Source organism: Euprymna scolopes, chromosome 28 (assembly GCF_053919585.1).
Source record: "Euprymna scolopes isolate OS-2025 chromosome 28, ASM5391958v1, whole genome shotgun sequence".
NCBI classification, from domain to species: domain Eukaryota; kingdom Metazoa; phylum Mollusca; class Cephalopoda; order Sepiida; family Sepiolidae; genus Euprymna; species Euprymna scolopes.
In genome coordinates, this window is record NC_136509.1 from 13,129,375 (window position 1) to 13,146,342 (window position 16,968).

General features: G+C 33.8%; 1 protein-coding gene across 2 annotated transcripts in view; it reads right to left on the bottom strand.

Annotated features, from left to right (window-relative positions):
* Positions 1 to 16,632, bottom strand: part of LOC145249471 (STAM-binding protein-like) — an 84,118-nt gene extending 67,486 nt beyond the window's left edge. Inside the window, exon 1 of one of the 2 annotated variants that reach the window (XM_080111048.1) lies at positions 16,378 to 16,632. The gene's annotated coding sequence lies outside the window, so the exon portion shown is untranslated. The remainder of the gene's footprint in view (positions 1 to 16,377) is intronic. The other variant, XM_080111044.1, reaches the window with a different exon arrangement.
* Positions 16,633 to 16,968: the final 336 nt, after the last annotated feature.

The window sequence follows — 16,968 nt, forward strand, 5'->3', positions numbered from 1 at the left end:
AAAGAGTAGTATCTGTTAGAGCTCAGAAGGCCATTTTCCTAAACAAAGAAAATATGAATTTTAATTGCCGACCTTATACAGAATTAAAGTTGGATGACAACCCTCTCAAAAGTGGTGAATTTCTTTTTATTATGAGCTGGATATGTTAAGTGTTGGATATGTTAAGTGTTGGATATGTTAAGTGTTGGATATGTTAAGTGTTGGATATGTTAAGTGTTGGATATGTTAAGTGTTGGATATGTTAAGTGTTGGATATGTTAAGTGTTGGATATGTTAAGTGTTGGATATGTTAAGTGTTGGATATGTTAAGTGTTGGATATGTTAAGTGTTGGATATGTTAAGTGTTGGATATGTTAAGTGTTGGATATGTTAAGTGTTGGATATGTTAAGTGTTGGATATGTTAAGTGTTGGATATGTTAAGTGTTGGATATGTTAAGTGTTGGATATGTTAAGTGTTGGATATGTTAAGTGTTGGATATGTTAAGTGTTGGATATGTTAAGTGTTGGATATGTTAAGTGTTGGATATGTTAAGTGTTGGATATGTTAAGTGTTGGATATGTTAAGTGTTGGATATGTTAAGTGTTGGATATGTTAAGTGTTGGATATGTTAAGTGTTGGATATGTTAAGTGTTGGATATGTTAAGTGTTGGATATGTTAAGTGTTGGATATGTTAAGTGTTGGATATGTTAAGTGCTGGATATGTTAAGTGCTGGATATGTTAAGTGCTGGATATGTTAAGTGCTGGATATGTTAAGTGCTGGATATGTTAAGTGCTGGATATGTTAAGTGCTGGATATGTTAAGTGCTGGAAGTTGCAACAAATTTAGATCTAGGATTAGCTTAAAAGCAGCATAAGTTCAATGAAGTGTTGTCAGTTTTAACATTGCTATCTTTTTCATCACTAGGGGAAGGTGTATAGCAGCTGTGTTAAGTGCATGATGCTGTACAATAGCGAGTACCAGGCCTCCACCCGGATTTTACTCGTTTGTCTTCAGTGAAATTAGACAGCAACAATCAGGCAAATATACAATATTGGGTCAGATCAGGCTCTGCATATAAGCTCTGATACACCATTTGTGAGGTTGAATATATCAAAATTTAATGAGCTCCTGGCGGTCAATTGGCTACATTGGTTTGGCCATGCTGAGACGAGTGATTCTTGGATAAGAAAATGCAGCAATCTTGTGGGAAACCAAATGGAAATGGAAGAATTAAAAAAAAAATTACTTTTTTGTAATTTTTGAGATGATGATTGATTAATCACATTATCTGGATTCTTCAGACTACTGTTCTCATCTTGAGTGTCATTTTAACGTTTTGCTCCAAGTAACATCCAACCTATTTTGGTTTAAAGCTCCTAAAACTCATACTAGAATTGTTCACAAGGACCTGTGACATAGTGGATAAAGTACTTGGTAAAATTTGGTTGTAAAATGACATTCTTCTAGAGGTTCAATCTTCAATTTGGTGGTGGGGAGCACTCAAAATACAATTGCAAATTATGACTTCTACTTAATCATAGTTGATGGAACGAGAGCATGCTGCCCATGTGGATTAAATAAAGGGCTCCATTCAAGCTTCTGTGCAAATTCCAAATTCGACAAGATATACCTAGAGGTTACATTGACCAAAACATTGTGAAATAAAACTTGGATGCAAACCATCAAGAATGATTTTTGACTATGGAATTTGAATGGAATCAAAACCACTGGGGTTGCAAGCAGACGGCTTTCAGACCAAAGTAAATAAACTGATAAACATGATAAAGTGGATACGTATTCCGGTAGGTTCTATGCATTTTTAGTTTCTACATTTAACACTTGGCAGCCATAAAATAAAATATCACCATATTTTATTTGCTTTTAAAGTTTAAAAAAAAAAAATTTTATAGACATGTTTGTCCGCAACTCAAAACTGAAATAATATTTGCCAACACGTAGTCTGCATAATAAAATTAGAATTTTATTTACACTTAGACCCACCAGGGCAGAACAACTGTTTTTATAAACGAGTTAGATAGAAACGCTGTAAAGCAACGATAACAGACGAGACAAAAAGAGACACTGAAAGAAAAGTCACTCTGGACAAGGCATGAAGCCATTTGATTTAAGGTGCTAAAAAGAAGGAAAGACGATAAAAAGACTAAGACTATCGATCGCAGGAAAAGAGTTACACAAGTCCGCAGTTCCTTGAAAGAGGCCACTAAAAAAGGAATATTTATTATTGAGCTATTTAAACAGAGAATCGGTGAAGACCACTAGACCAACGAGTAAACGAGCTGGAACAAAGGAATCAGGGAATGTTATTTTATATAAACTCAGCGATTCTGTGTTCTTTATCGAGTGTCGTCTTTTCTTGAATTTATTTTTATTTCTTTATTTAAGGACGTCAATTGGTAACTCTTTCCTATAAATTGGCAACCCAGTTTAATTTATTATTAAGGGTCCCTGTTTGTTGCTGAAACCACTCCGGTTTGTATCACAATCCACAAATGTACGAAAAAGTAGTAAAAAATTTTTAAAATATAAATAAATGTTATCAAAGACCAGTTACTCTTCTAGCTATGTGGAAAAGCTTTTAGTGGTTTCACTCACTTTAAAGCATTTATTCAGTTCAAAAAAACATATAGTGTCGAGCGTTAGGTGAGAACATACAAAATGGCCGCGAATTGATACCTAAATATTTAAAGTTTTGATAATGACTTAAAAAATAAATCCGGGAATAAACTGAACCCATGTCATAACAGCATTTATAGAGCGACAGACTAGTAACATCAAGTCTAGGAGCAAAGCAAGAGGCTGCAGAGAAGAAAAAAGGGTACGGCTAATCAAATTACAGAATACTTTTTATTTTTTTAAATTTATGAATATGTAACCTAGCATGTTCGTTATAGTTCAGATCTCTCTTGGATCCCCCCCCCCACACATATATACACCGTCTAGCATCATCGAAAAGGAACAAACAAACAAAAATAAATAAATCCAACTCTGCTTTTCTTTCTTTTTTAACACAAGTCGTTTATTATCATTTTTCTTTCTCCCCATCTTGACACCATCTTAAAAGCCTCTTTCTGCTGGGCCACATGCCCATCTCCCCTGAATCACGTTTTTTCTTTCTGCACCACTACACACCAGCCGTAGACAGCCATTTCTCATCTTCGACATTTTTTTTTTTTTTTTTCCATGGTACTCACCACTTATTAAGGCCTGGGGGCCACTTGGGGATAAGGGTTATTGCATGTAATCAAGGAGAATATCGTATCAATCGATATTTGATAAAATGGATTACTTAAGGAGGCGGTTTATCAGGAATTTGTTTATGTTTTTTGTTTTGTTTTTTTTTTTACATGAGGGTCACCACTTATCAAGGCCCGAAGACCACTCAGGGATAAGGGTTATTGCGTGTACAATCAGATAGTATTGTAGTAATCATTAGTATTGGGAGTTTTGATAGAGTGTCTTACTTAAGGGCACGGTTTGTTAGGAATTTGTTTATGTTGGACTTAAAGACATCCAAGTTGTAGTCAGGTGGGAAGCAGGCAAATGGTTCAATTTTATTTATGGGATGGCAGCTGAGAACACTTAGAAAATGCGAGCGGTGTAGAACATAAATCCAACTTTGCCTCAAATTCAATAAAAAGCTGGATTTATGTTCTACATCATAAGTTGTAAATGATATAACTTTTTTATGATTTTAAAAAAGCCTTTGGGTATGTGTGTGGTAGGAAGGGTCATGTTTTACAATAGCCAAAAATGTTACCAAAGGCAAGATAAGTTACACTTTTACCTACCTGGATAAATGTTGTGTTTTAGCTTATTTTGAAACATTCACTTTGAAGCAAGAGTAGTGTTATGTCTTAAGTTAGAACTAAGAAAAATAATGGCTGACATTAGACAGTTATCGGGAGTCTTGATAATAGTTCAAAAATCGAAAATTAAACAAAATACTCCTAGAAACATTCAATAAGTCTCACCAATCACGCAAAAATGTAATGTTCTGCCAGTATTTTGTTTGATTCTCAATTTTTGAATGATTATAGTGGAAGGGTCCAAATAGCTATAACACAATCAACATTTTTTTTTCCATTCAAACTCAATAGACGTGACACTACTGTTGTTTCAAAGCCAATAAACGCTTTAAGATATGTTAAAATAAAGCTCATCAAGGTAGGCAGTAAAATAACTTATCTTGCCTTTGATAACATTTTTTTTTCAGCCCTTTTTTTGTTTTGTTGGCTATTGTAAAAGATCCTCTTTTAGTATTGGTAGGAGAGTAGACATTCAGTTTCAGAATTTTTAGCTATTTCCCAGTATAAACAACAAAACGAGAAAGTGTTCAAAAAACAAATATATAACAAATAAATGTTACCAAAATTTAATTTCTCTACCTACCTGGATAATGTTTTAACTTATTTTGAAGCGTTTATTTACCTTGAAACACAACTAGTACCGAGTCTTAAGTATGAACAAGAAAAAATGGCTGACATGAGGCAATCATCTGGAGAGTCTTGATAATTGCTCAAAATCAAAAATTAAATAAAATAACCCCCCCCCCCCCAATAAATGTCCTGGTGACATTTATTAAGTGGGTTTCTAACAGTATTTCTCAGCACTACTTGTGTTTTAAAGCAAATAAACGCTTCAAAATAAGTTTTTAAAAAAACACCAAAAACTTATCCAGGTCGATATAAGAGTAATTTATTTTGCCTTTGGTAACATTTATTCGTTTTTTTGTTTTTTTTTTGTTTTTTTTTGTGCACTACAGCAGAATGTCCGAATTTTTCTTTATTTTCAATGTCTCTTTATTTCATCTATGTGGTTAGCATTATTGTTTGGCTGTTTCTTTAATTCGTTTACAAAGAGTTGTCAAGTCGCCATGATCATGGACGTAAACTTTTTTTTTTTTTTTTTTTTTTTTTTTTAGAAACGAGGATTGTTATGAGTCAAGAAGCACCAAAATAAACTGTTAAAAGAAAAACAATCTCATCGGGTATTTCCTTCCAATGAATGAGTAAGAGAAGGGCCGGCAACCAAAATGAGTCAGAAGAAGGAAAGAAGGACACTGAAGTTATATGGCCGCACCTAAGAATCATTTTAAAATTTAAGGATTATATTGAAATTTTTAGCTATATAATAGCTACCAACTGTTTGATATTCAACTGAGCTATGCCACCCAACCCACCCCCACTCCGTAAAACATTCACAAAACACTCGTCTAACTATAACTGTAAACAATTTCGCTCATCAAGAATCAAAATTTCATCAGCAATGTTTCTTTTCAAGAACTGTCCGTCTGTGGAACAAAATATCGTGAGGCTGCTTTCCAGCTGACTATAACATTGATGTTTTTTCAAGCCGTCCTCTTATATAATTAAAAGGTACCCAAGTTCCACCATTACCAATCACCATCGTCAACCTAACACTCATTAACCGACATTCTGGCATGTTTCGAGACATTTCATTCTTGCATTACCTCCCCTGTTTTCTAGATGGTGATAGAGGATTTCGCGTCCCCGGCGAAACATCTTCCAACGGATATTTTAACTGTAGACATTCTTAGACGAATTATTATAGATACTTTTCTGGGTACTCCTTGGGCGTTGAGTTCCATATCGACCAGCAGAAAAATTTAATTGTCACTACCTTAGTCCCCCCCCCCACAGTCAAGGCTAACACATGCGCACGTAACATTTTTTATTTACTTACGTTGCCTTAGTAACTAAACGATTATTTGTCCCTTTTACAAACATTTATTTTGAAAAAAAGTTTTACTCTTTATGAATATTAAAAGAAAAAAGTTACTAAACATTTTATTAATAATTTCTCACTTTTACAAACATTTGTTTTTAAATTTCTTTTTAAATGACTTTTATTGCTAAATAAATCTACTTCTCTGCAACGGATACTGAACCCCTCCTTTTTTTATATAGTATTTATGGGTGGGTATGCTGACAACAAATATCAGTTAAATTTTGCAAATATTTTTCGGACTTTTTTGTAGGACTTAGCAAAAAACATAACACTTATTGTAAAATTTAAGTGGATGATTAGTTTTGCAAAGAAATTTGACGCCATGGTTTTTTTAGGAAGTTTATTGACAAATTTACCAGAATAATAACACTTGACAAAAAAAAAAAAATCCAACAATATCAACAAGAAAGAAATGTGATATCCGTTTCAAAAAAATAGTTTCATTTTGTGTAGTCATATTTCAGCTGTTAACTTATTACAAGAAGAGAACTTAAATGCCTACTAAACACTATCTTTGAGTGTCTAAGGTTTCTCTATACAAGAGTTTTTTAGGACTACATGGCATGCGGATACTTTTCGCTATAAGTAAACCCTAACTAAATATTCAAAATCACATAATATTCGGGGCCAAAATAAGATCTCATCCGTATGACTAATCCACACAGGTTTTTATGAGGAATGCTACAACGTCTTCAAGTGAGGTTATCTCAAAAAAACTCCACCAAACCAGGGGAATTCTTGTCCTGGAATCCAATAAAACCAAGAAACCTGTAGCAGATGAAATTGCAATAAACATAAGCAGGAGCAAATTCTTGTGGCTGGAGATTTTGAATATACTTCCTTACTGGCTTGTTCCAGCTCTCAGTTATGTGACCAAGTTATACTGGCTTGTTCCAGCTCTCAGTTATGTAACCAAGTTAGAAAAGGTTAAACCGGCAACACACTCTTTCTTTCTCCCTATATCTGGGACTGACAACAACTCCATGTGAAACAGATGTGTAGCAGCCGCTACAAACAGGCAGAGACTACTTCTCACAACTTCGAGATTTGAAATCCATTTCTCCCTGGCTTGTCCAATCACAAGCCAGCTCTCAGTCATGTGATCCAGTATAGAAAAGGGGAAATTACAAACTTTTAATTCTCTTTCTCACTGGCCTTCCTGACAGCAAACATCGCTAGGGGGGGGCTTTGGCTCCCAGGCTGAATGTAAGTACTACGAGCTAGCTATGATTCTTTTCAAACTCCCATTTGTTTCCACGTGTGGTATCCAAACGAACATTCTTTATTGCGCTAAAGAACATATATCAATACAAATCACATCAACGTGCCGAGTACAAAACAAGCTTCTCTTCAAACTACTACTTGCTTCCACACGTGCCGTACCCAAACGAACATTCTTTGCCATGCTAAAGAACTGTCCTTGACGATACCACTCACATACACCCATGACAACATGTCAACACACTGAGGTCTTTGTCCTTTCTTTCTCTTTTGGCCCAGCAACTACTAGCTATAAACATGTGCGCGCACGAACACTGAACCATTCTCTTTTTCAAACAGCCGGCATGATATTAAATCTATCTTAAAACACATTGAACACTTTTCTCTCTCTTTCAATGAACTCTCACACTAATACGTTTCTCTCTTCTTCTAACACTACTAACAAAGATGACAAATAAAGTTGTTTATGAAACGTTAAAATGAGACTTCCTTTCGTTGTCTTCATTATTGACTAAAGATGTCTTCCACAACTTCTTTCTTGGGACTCAACAGAACTCACCCGGCCTTTGGGCCCGGAGTTCGACTAAGATGTTGGTTTGGTTGTTTTACGGCATATCAACCCTTTTCAGGTTATTTAATGCCGAATCCAAAGATTTTGAAGAAAAATTTTTGAATAGAATATATTTGTTGTTTTCAAGTCGGTTTCTATTTAGCCCATAGTTGGGACCCTAACAGGTACTACCACTCCGGGTCAGAGTGGACCTGGGAGCAATGGTAATTAAAGGGTGGCTCCACACTCCCCAAAGCCCACAAGCTGGGGCCTCACAACTGGATATAGTTTAAGGTCATATCCAGGACCATTCGACTAAGACATGAATACAAGCAAGCCAACATGGCTACCTCCGCATACGGACTTCCATGCTGTACACACACATGAAATCGCTTTCTCATGCTACAGAACTCTCTCTAATCATTCGCGATCCACGTTTCCACTACTACTGAAGACGCACACATGAACATTTTTCTCTTCCAACAGGCCTGTCAAATCTTTAATCTACGTCTCCACACAGAAACACTTTTCACGTCTCATTTCCTTATTCTTACTAATAAAGATAATTAATAAAGTTGTTATTAAATGTTAGAATGAGACTTTCTCGACTTAATTTCTACATTTTGGCGACTCTAGACATGATGGTTAACATGCAACGTTCATCCACAACTTATTTTACAGCCCGCAAGAAATAAATGGTCAATTGGGGAGAGGAAAATTATGCTCCCAACCTCTTTACTAACTCAGTGTTTATAAGATAAATGAGGATGTTAATGGAACATTCGAATATCTATGCATCTCATATAGAGATCAAGTGTTAGTCTCAGGAAGGAGATCTCATGATTTCAGAGAATTTTGAAGTAAAATGAAACAAAAAAGTCATAACCAAATTTTATTAAGCCAATACGTGCAGTCATGGAGGCGATATGAGCATTATTAAAATTATTTACGAAATGTAATGTGGATACTTGACCATTTGGTTAAACTTGAAGTTAATATTTTTCGTTAAAATCATGACATGCTCTATTTGCTTTGTCCTCCTACTCTGAATTTTGCTTCCAGTGCACAACTAGTGGGGAGCTGGATTCTTTACTCCAGAGGAGAGGAGAGGCGAGTAAAGAGGATTTTAGTACGACACTAAACGATTTTATTTAAGTGAACCCCATTCACTTTATGAAAAAGCCGAGCATGCAAGATCCCCCTCCATGAGAGAAAAATTTACTTTCACCATGACTAATGTTTGTGCAAAAAAATTTTTAAATCCTAGGCATAGTTATTGAGAAAAGTGCGAACGAATGAACAATTTTGGGGGAAATTTTACTCCTATAATGATCCCTAAAGGAACAACCAGAGTTTTCCTGGAAAATCCATTCTTACAAAAATTTACTTCTGCTATGACTAATGTTTGTGCAAAATTTTTTTAAAAATCCAAGGCGTGGTTATTAAAAAAAGTGCAAACAAACAGATGAAGGATTTAGGAACAATTTTACCTTTATAATGCCCTCTAGTAAAGCAACCAGAGTTATCATGGAAAATCCGTTCTGGCAAAAATTTACTTTCTTCATGACTAATGTTTATGCAAAATTAAGAAGAAAAAAATCCAAAGCGTGGTTATTAAAAAACGGTGCAAAAATAAAACGAACAGATGAAGGATTTGGGGGCAACCGGAGTTATCCCAATGAATCTGTTCTTGGCAAAAATTTACTTTCTCCATGACTTATGTTTGTGAAAATTTAAAAAAAAAATCCAAGGTGTTATTGAGAACTGTGCGATAGAACGAATGGGAATAAATTACTAGGTTCAATCCCTCCTTTGTCAGAGGGACCAAAAATAAAAAAAGATGAAACACTTAAGTACTGTCTTTCTTAAAAATAAAAGTAAATAGGCTATGAAATAAAGAAGAAAAAAATTACAGAACCAATTATATTTCTAACATTCAAAACAAAAACATTTTAAATTTTTATATAAATAAAATTGGATGATGACTTTCTCATTATTAAATTACTAATTGAACAAAATTGTTATACAATTATAACTAAACTAGTGAGACCTGTGGAAATTTCACAACAGATTCTTTCATATGTAATATATTGGTGTTGGCATTCTGTGGATGTTCAGCATAAATGGAGACGCCCTGATGTTATTGTATCTCTTGTTAAAACTGCAAAAATATTTATCTAAGCTAGCCAGGGACGCCTGGCTTATCCTGGTCATGCAATACACTTACATGTATTTTAATTTATGCAAATTTCATATATATTATTATAGTCAATTTTCTATCCATTCTTATATATTATAAAGTTGTAATTTCAAAAATAAAATATATCCATATGACTTGGGTGCATCAGCTTGAATCAAAACCGAAACCAAAACTTATGGAAAAAAAAATATATATATATATATATATAAAAATGGAGTTCCTAATGTTCCTTTAGCTATAATCGAAACCAAAACTTAAGAATTATTGATAAAATCATTTATTACAAGAAATGGAAGGTCATAATTAAATAAATCTCTTGGAAGAAAAAAACAAAAAAAACAAGCGTGAGACACAAAATACACACACTATTGTATTAATATATAGATGTAAAAATAATGATTGTTTTTCATTCTATTTATAAAATTATTCGATATTAAAAGCAGGCATTTAGTAGTACAGACAACAAAACGAAAACATGGTAAAATATATATATATATATATATATATATATATATATATATATATAACCAATAAATGTTATCAAAGGCAAGATTAAGTTATTTTTCTACTTATCTGGATAAATTTTGCGTTTTAACTTATTTTAAAACGTTTGTTTACTGTGAATCAAGAACTGTTGACTGCTGAAGTTAGAATAAAGAAAAAAATGGCCGACATGAAACGTTTATCTGAGGAGTGTCAATAATAGCTCAAAAATCGAAAATTAAATAATATTGATAGAAATCAGCATAACCTTTATTGGGTGGATTTCTATTCGTGTTTTGTTTCATTTACGATTTTTGAGCAATTATCAAGAGTCCCTAGATGATGATCCTATGTCAGACATAACTTGACCACTCAACACGAGTTGTGTTTTGAAGTATATAAATGCTTTAAAATAAGTTAAACACAAAAATCTTATCCAAGTAGGTAGAAGAGTAGGGTAGCCCGGGGCATAAGGCACCAGCAATAGGAATCCTTCATGAATCTCACTATAGCATTACTATGACTCTTGTGGAGCAAGAAGCAGCAAGCTTGTTTAATCACTTCACAATCAAAAGCCTTCTTTCTCATGAGTAACATTTACTACTACGCCAACAAAACGTAGTCATTTTGTGCCAAGATTGGAAAGTTGTTTTTCCTTCCAGGTTTGCAACCATTTTTTTTTAAATTGGATATTCAGTTCCCTCTCATTGCAAAAACTGTAACACTAGGGTTGGAAAGTGCGATTGAAAAAGTCAGTGCTCCAGAGCCCTCTGACATTGCAAAAGATGTCTGTGCAGCCCTGTTGGCATTCCCCAGCAGTGCACTTCAAGCTATTAGCAATAAACTAAACTGTTCTCAAAGAGAGAAGGTAAAACCTGGGAGGGTGGACCTCCTAGAACTGCACAGAACTAACATTACACACTGCAATCAACAGGGATCAGGTCATTACAAGAATGGTCTAATCTTTGTTGAGTTTAGGGGCCAAGGATAAAAAAAAAAAAAAAAAAATTGCAGGCTGCACAAAACTGTTTCTAGGTTAAAAATCACTAAGTTTGCAAACTGTTCCAGTGTTTCTGAAGCACTGATATATCAGAGTTAAGTGTCATTTTTTTTTTTTTTCACTCTTGATTTAATTCAGGTTTACATTTTTCATAGCTTTATAGTGTCAAGATGGTCTTCATCCACAACCTATCAATGTAATCATGATTTCCACACATTTTTAACTGCTGAAAAATTCAACTCGTTATGTTTTTATATGCTTTTAGTATGCTGTTTTTTTATTGATACTCATTTAAGCATAATACATTTAATAGTATTTAATTTATTTTGTTCTGAAAATATCTTGATCGTTGAAAAAAAAAAAAAAAATGTGCCATCTTTGTATTTTTCTGAAGAAAAAAAGAATTGAAAATCTTTTATAATGAGGTAAATAATGAGAAACATGATTATATTGTTTGATTTATTTTTTTATTTTTTATTTAGGAAGTTATTTATGATAAGTCAACATTTACAAATAATAATGCTCGAGTACACAGGTGTTTAATGCTGCAATAAAATATATTTGAGGGAGGAAGGTAAGAATCTGAACCATTCAGATAATATGAGGCCGCCATAAAAAGATAAACACATATCAATCAAGAAACCAAGTATTTTTAAAATCAACAAAATGTCATTGTTCAAAATATCATCTGAAGAAATCCACAGCAATGAACATGTTGGGAAGCAAACAGCATTGACACCATTCATGAAAATGAGCTTGCCGAGCGCATCCAGCTGATAAAGGATGACGTTGAGGGATTCATTTCCGAAATGGCTCTTCCTCATCAAGTTTTCCTGAATCCACATAGGACCAATGAAAAGAAGGGCTTTCCTATGATGCTAATGGCCAATGGAGAGAAATCTTTCAAGCTAGAAATTGTCAAAGCAGGATTCAGTTGGACAGGCACCTGTCCTTTCAATCCACTCCAAAAAATCCGCCTTGTGTCAAAACAGTGCCCTCTTCATCTTCCTTCACACAAGGTTCTACAGTGTTTGCACTTCAGGATCATCATCTTCAGCCCCTCTTCAGGACATTTATCTTCAGACATGTCTGTTTTTTTGGGTTCTTTTTTTACCAACTTCATCTTCATCTGACTCATTGAAAAACTTCTCCAAACAAGTGACTCCCCAATTTCAATCTGCAGCAAGAAGGAAATCAGCTAGAATATGACGAGAATCTCACAGCAGAGAAAAGTATCGACAAATTTATGGTGATATTTGCTGCTGAGGAGGTTGCTACAGCATTCAGAGGATGCTGCAGAGGGAAAAGAAAGGAGAAAGGCAGGGATAAAAATACACCAGGACAGAGGACACCATCACTACCACGATCAAGAACCCTACTATCAACATTTGAAGATACGGACACTGAAGAATTTTGCAGAGCTTGTAGAGGGGATAACATTAACTAGGTTAAGTGTGACATCTAGGATTCCTGGTATCATATACAGTGCACTAGCATCAACAGTTTACTTAAAAACCTCCAAAATGAGGAATGGCTGTTTGAGTATTGCACACAGTATCCCCAGTGATTAATGCCCAGAGGTGACTGAAATTTTTGGAAAGCTAACCTATCTATTTGGTCAGGCTCCAATGTGACTCCAGATTTCCCTGTCTTCCATCAGCTGCCTCAGATCTCCAGGATAAGTTGGCATCATGTGCAATTTACTGGATGTACGTAGATCTAGGTCATGCTATGCTCGTGCGCCTATGCCTCTGCCGTGGAGTTCACAACAATACATTTCTTACTAGCCCTTGCTTGCTCCTCTGGCAGTGACTGGCAAATTGTAGACATTGCTCCTTGATGAGAGTAGATATGGCAGGTAGGTTGCCATAAAGTTGCTGCTTCATGAGATGATCTTGTCAAGATATATTTACCACTGTTTATAGCACATGGGTATACATACTGTCTAGCTTTCTTTTTAATCTTTTGATGAGTGTCCCAGTTGTAGGCACCGTAAACAAGGACAGACAAGCTAACCTAAGTTTTAAAAATATTCAGCAAAATATGTATTTTTCTCTAATGAAAACAACTATACTTTTTTCCATGATAATTTGAAATTTTTTTTCTTTTTAACTTTTATGAAGAGTCAGTGAAAAAAAAATGTCCCAATTTACCCTAATTTATCTTGCCTTTCGTACCATTTATTTATGTATTTGTTACCGTGCAATATATTGGGTGGGTTTTTAACAGTATTTTGTATAATTAGATATTTTTAAGTTAGTTTCAAGACTTCAAATATTTAGGTGTCAACTCGCGGCCATTTTTCTTGTTCTCACCTAATGCTCGCCACTATGTTTTTTGAACAGAATAAACGTTTTAAAGTGAGTAAAACAATTAAATACTTCTTCAGATTGGTAGAAGAGTAACTTATCTTGCTTTTAATAACATTTATTGAGTCTCCTGTAGCAGATGTCTCCCAGGATTTGACGTCCCCTGGGGTCTTTTGAGGATAAATGGGGGATGGGAAATGCTGAACTTAATCTTTTTTTTTTATGCCTCATTTTACTGTGCAGCTTCACTTGTTTGTTTCCAATAACAAAGTCATTAAAAATGTTTTTATTTTTTTCATGTTTACCAAATTCAAACTGATAGAAATTATTGCATAATAAAAATAAAATTAAAACAAAAATCATTTTTCTTATTTTGAATTATTTAATCAAGTAAAAACGCCATTTTTTACTTGATTAAAGTTTTAAAAGCTATTTTTTTTTTCATACTGTGTTCTAAGTTACATTCAGTTTTTACGATATTTTTGTTTATTAAATTGTTAGAATAACTTTTTTAAATTTGGGGTAATAATGCACTTATTGATCCGTACTGAAATAATAACGTTATTATTTAAAAAGCCATTCTTAAGCTGGGAAGGGGAGGGTGTTTTGTACCTATTCTGTACTTTAACCTTACAATTGAATAAAAAAAAAAACATATCATTGTTACAAATATGTGAATAAAAAAATATATATAATTTGAGACAATAATTACTTTTAATATTATAAAAAAAAAAAAAAGTCGAGAGAAAATTCTGTTTTATCGCGCTTTATATTGTCGTCTGCTCTCAGTGAATTTGTAAACATCCGGAAAAAGAAAAAGAGAGAGAGAACATACGAAAATACAGCAAGGGGACGCCTATAAATTGTAAAGAAAGAGAGAGGGGGAGAGAGAAGATATGAAACTAGAGAGAGGAAAAGCTGCAGGCATCCGCCTCGCGTGTTATTGAGAGAGAGATGCAGGTACATACAGTGAGAGAGGGGGCGCCAAAGAGAGAGAGAGAAAGGTATACCATTAGAGAGAGGGAAAGGAGTGGCACAGGGTGGCGAGACAGTTACGATATAGCAGCCGAGGAGGAGGGTCAGGGAAGCGATATTGTTGGCGATGGTGACGGCGTTTGTGGTGCTGACGACGGCGAAGAAATGAACAATATATTTTAACGACAGAGAAAACAAAAAAAGGCGATAATGAGGAATGACGATGTATCCAATGGACGAAGGAATGAAATTGTTTCAAAAGAAAGGAATGCGATAGAAATATTTAAAACCCGGCGCTGAGTGAGTCGATTGTTTATTTTTCTCTCTCTATATCTCTCTCTCATATATGAAAACAACTACAAAAACAAAAACACAAAAAGGATATCCTTCCATTTTGGAGTTAAAAGCAGACGACAGGGTGTGAACTGTTTATTTCTTTTGCGCGGAAATTCTCTCTCGAATCTATTTCAAGTTTGTTTGTTCATCCAGTTACACATTCTCTTTTACTTTCGTTACAATATTTTTTATATATGTAAATAAAATTGTGTTAATTTTTCCATTGGCCTCGGTATTGTTACTTGGATGTGTTTTTCCTGTCTTGTGTTTATAAATGTCTTTCGAGAAAATGGATATATCCCTCCCGTATCTAAAAACCCGGGAAAACTAATTTCTTTTAAATAAATTGTTTATATTTTGTGTTACGACTTTTACCCCTAGACATTCCGGGTCGTAACAATCATAAAACTTTAATTAAACTTGGAAATACGATTTAAAAAATAGTGCGGATCAGTAAGTGCACCAGCACCAGCACCGAATTTAGTAACCAAGTAAAAAAAAAAAAAAAAAAAAATGAAATTTTTACTTGATTAAATAATTCGAAATAAATTTTTATTTTAATTCAATTATTTTTACTGTGCAATAATTTCTGTCAGTTTCAAATATTAAAATTAATTTTTGTTTTTTTAAATGATTTTTAATGACCGTTCGGCGTTTTGGTAGAAAAGAAAAAAAAATCAAGTCCACTCCAGCACTCCACTGATGTCGGCTCGCTGATACGAATTCCGTCGGAATAGGGGTATGTAAGCGAGCAAAGTGAAAGTAGAAATCAGGGAGACATCTGCTACAGAAGAACCTATATATAACACCATTTTCGTACGTTTGTTGATTTCAAAACAACCCTCTTTTAGGCTTGTTTTACAATCCACAGAAGTACAAAAAAGTTGTCAAAAAACAAATATATAACAAATAAATGTTATCAAAGGCAAGATAAGTTACTCTTAGTCTTCTACCTATATGTGAAAGATTTTAGTGGTTTGGTTTTACTCATTTTAAAACGTTTAATCCTTTCGAAAATCATAGTGTTTATCGATAGGTGCGAATAAGAAAAAAATTGGAGGCGAGCTGACCCCTAAATATGTGAAGTTTGGAAAATGAGTTAAAACTAAAAAATGATACAATACTGTTAGAGACCCAACCCACCCAATATATGCTTATATTGGGTGTCTCTTACAGTATTTTTTCGATTTTTTTTTTTCCTTTTTTATATATAATCTGGTAGACTAGTGTCTATTTGATAATAATCCGCTGAAAAAAAAAAGAAAAAAAATAGAAAGAGGGGCAAGATTCTTCAGGTCCGCCGAAAAGCCCAGCTAAAAAAGTAGTACGGTAAACGGCACGAGCTCCGAGCTTTAAAAATGAAGTGCGTAAATTTTTAAATGTCACATGGTTTCGGCAGCCTTAATTTAAGCTTTGACAAAAATCATGAATAATTTTTTTAACAAAACAAATCCAGCACACATAAAATTGAAGACATGTTTAAGAAATATGCAGAAATAAATAAGGGTGGGTGTGTTTTAAGGCAAAACTTATTTTCGCCTTTTCTTTACCTTGCTTGAAGACACTTGTCGGCTATGTAAAAAGTTGGTTTATTCTTCACCGTTTTCAGAGGGAGTAATACGCTCTCAAAATTCCAGTAAATCAATGAAAATACAGACTCAGAGTAAGTATAAAACTTGGTGACAGTCGAGAAAAAAACGTAAGAAAAATGAAGTATTTAACGTCTTGTCAATTCTGAAGGAACCATAAACATGATGACACTCCTTCGGTGTCCAAAAAAAATAATATATATAAACTAACTTATCAATAAAGAGTTTCGTAAAAAGTACAGCACAGTAGCGTTACTCTGTTTTCATATTTTTATTATATATATATATATATATATATATATATATATATATATATATATATATATATATATTAAAATATTTATGTATAAAACTTTTTAATGAATAAAACAAATGTTCTAATGTTTAAAATCAAAGTTTTGTCGATACGAAAATACTGCTTGCAAATCTAAGCTATGTCGTTTAGAAACTCAAGCAAAACAACAAGTCCATCATTTTCGTTTCTTATTTTAACAACTGCTGCTGGTTTTTGATCTTTCATTTTAATGATCTTTATTCTATTAAAAAAAAAAA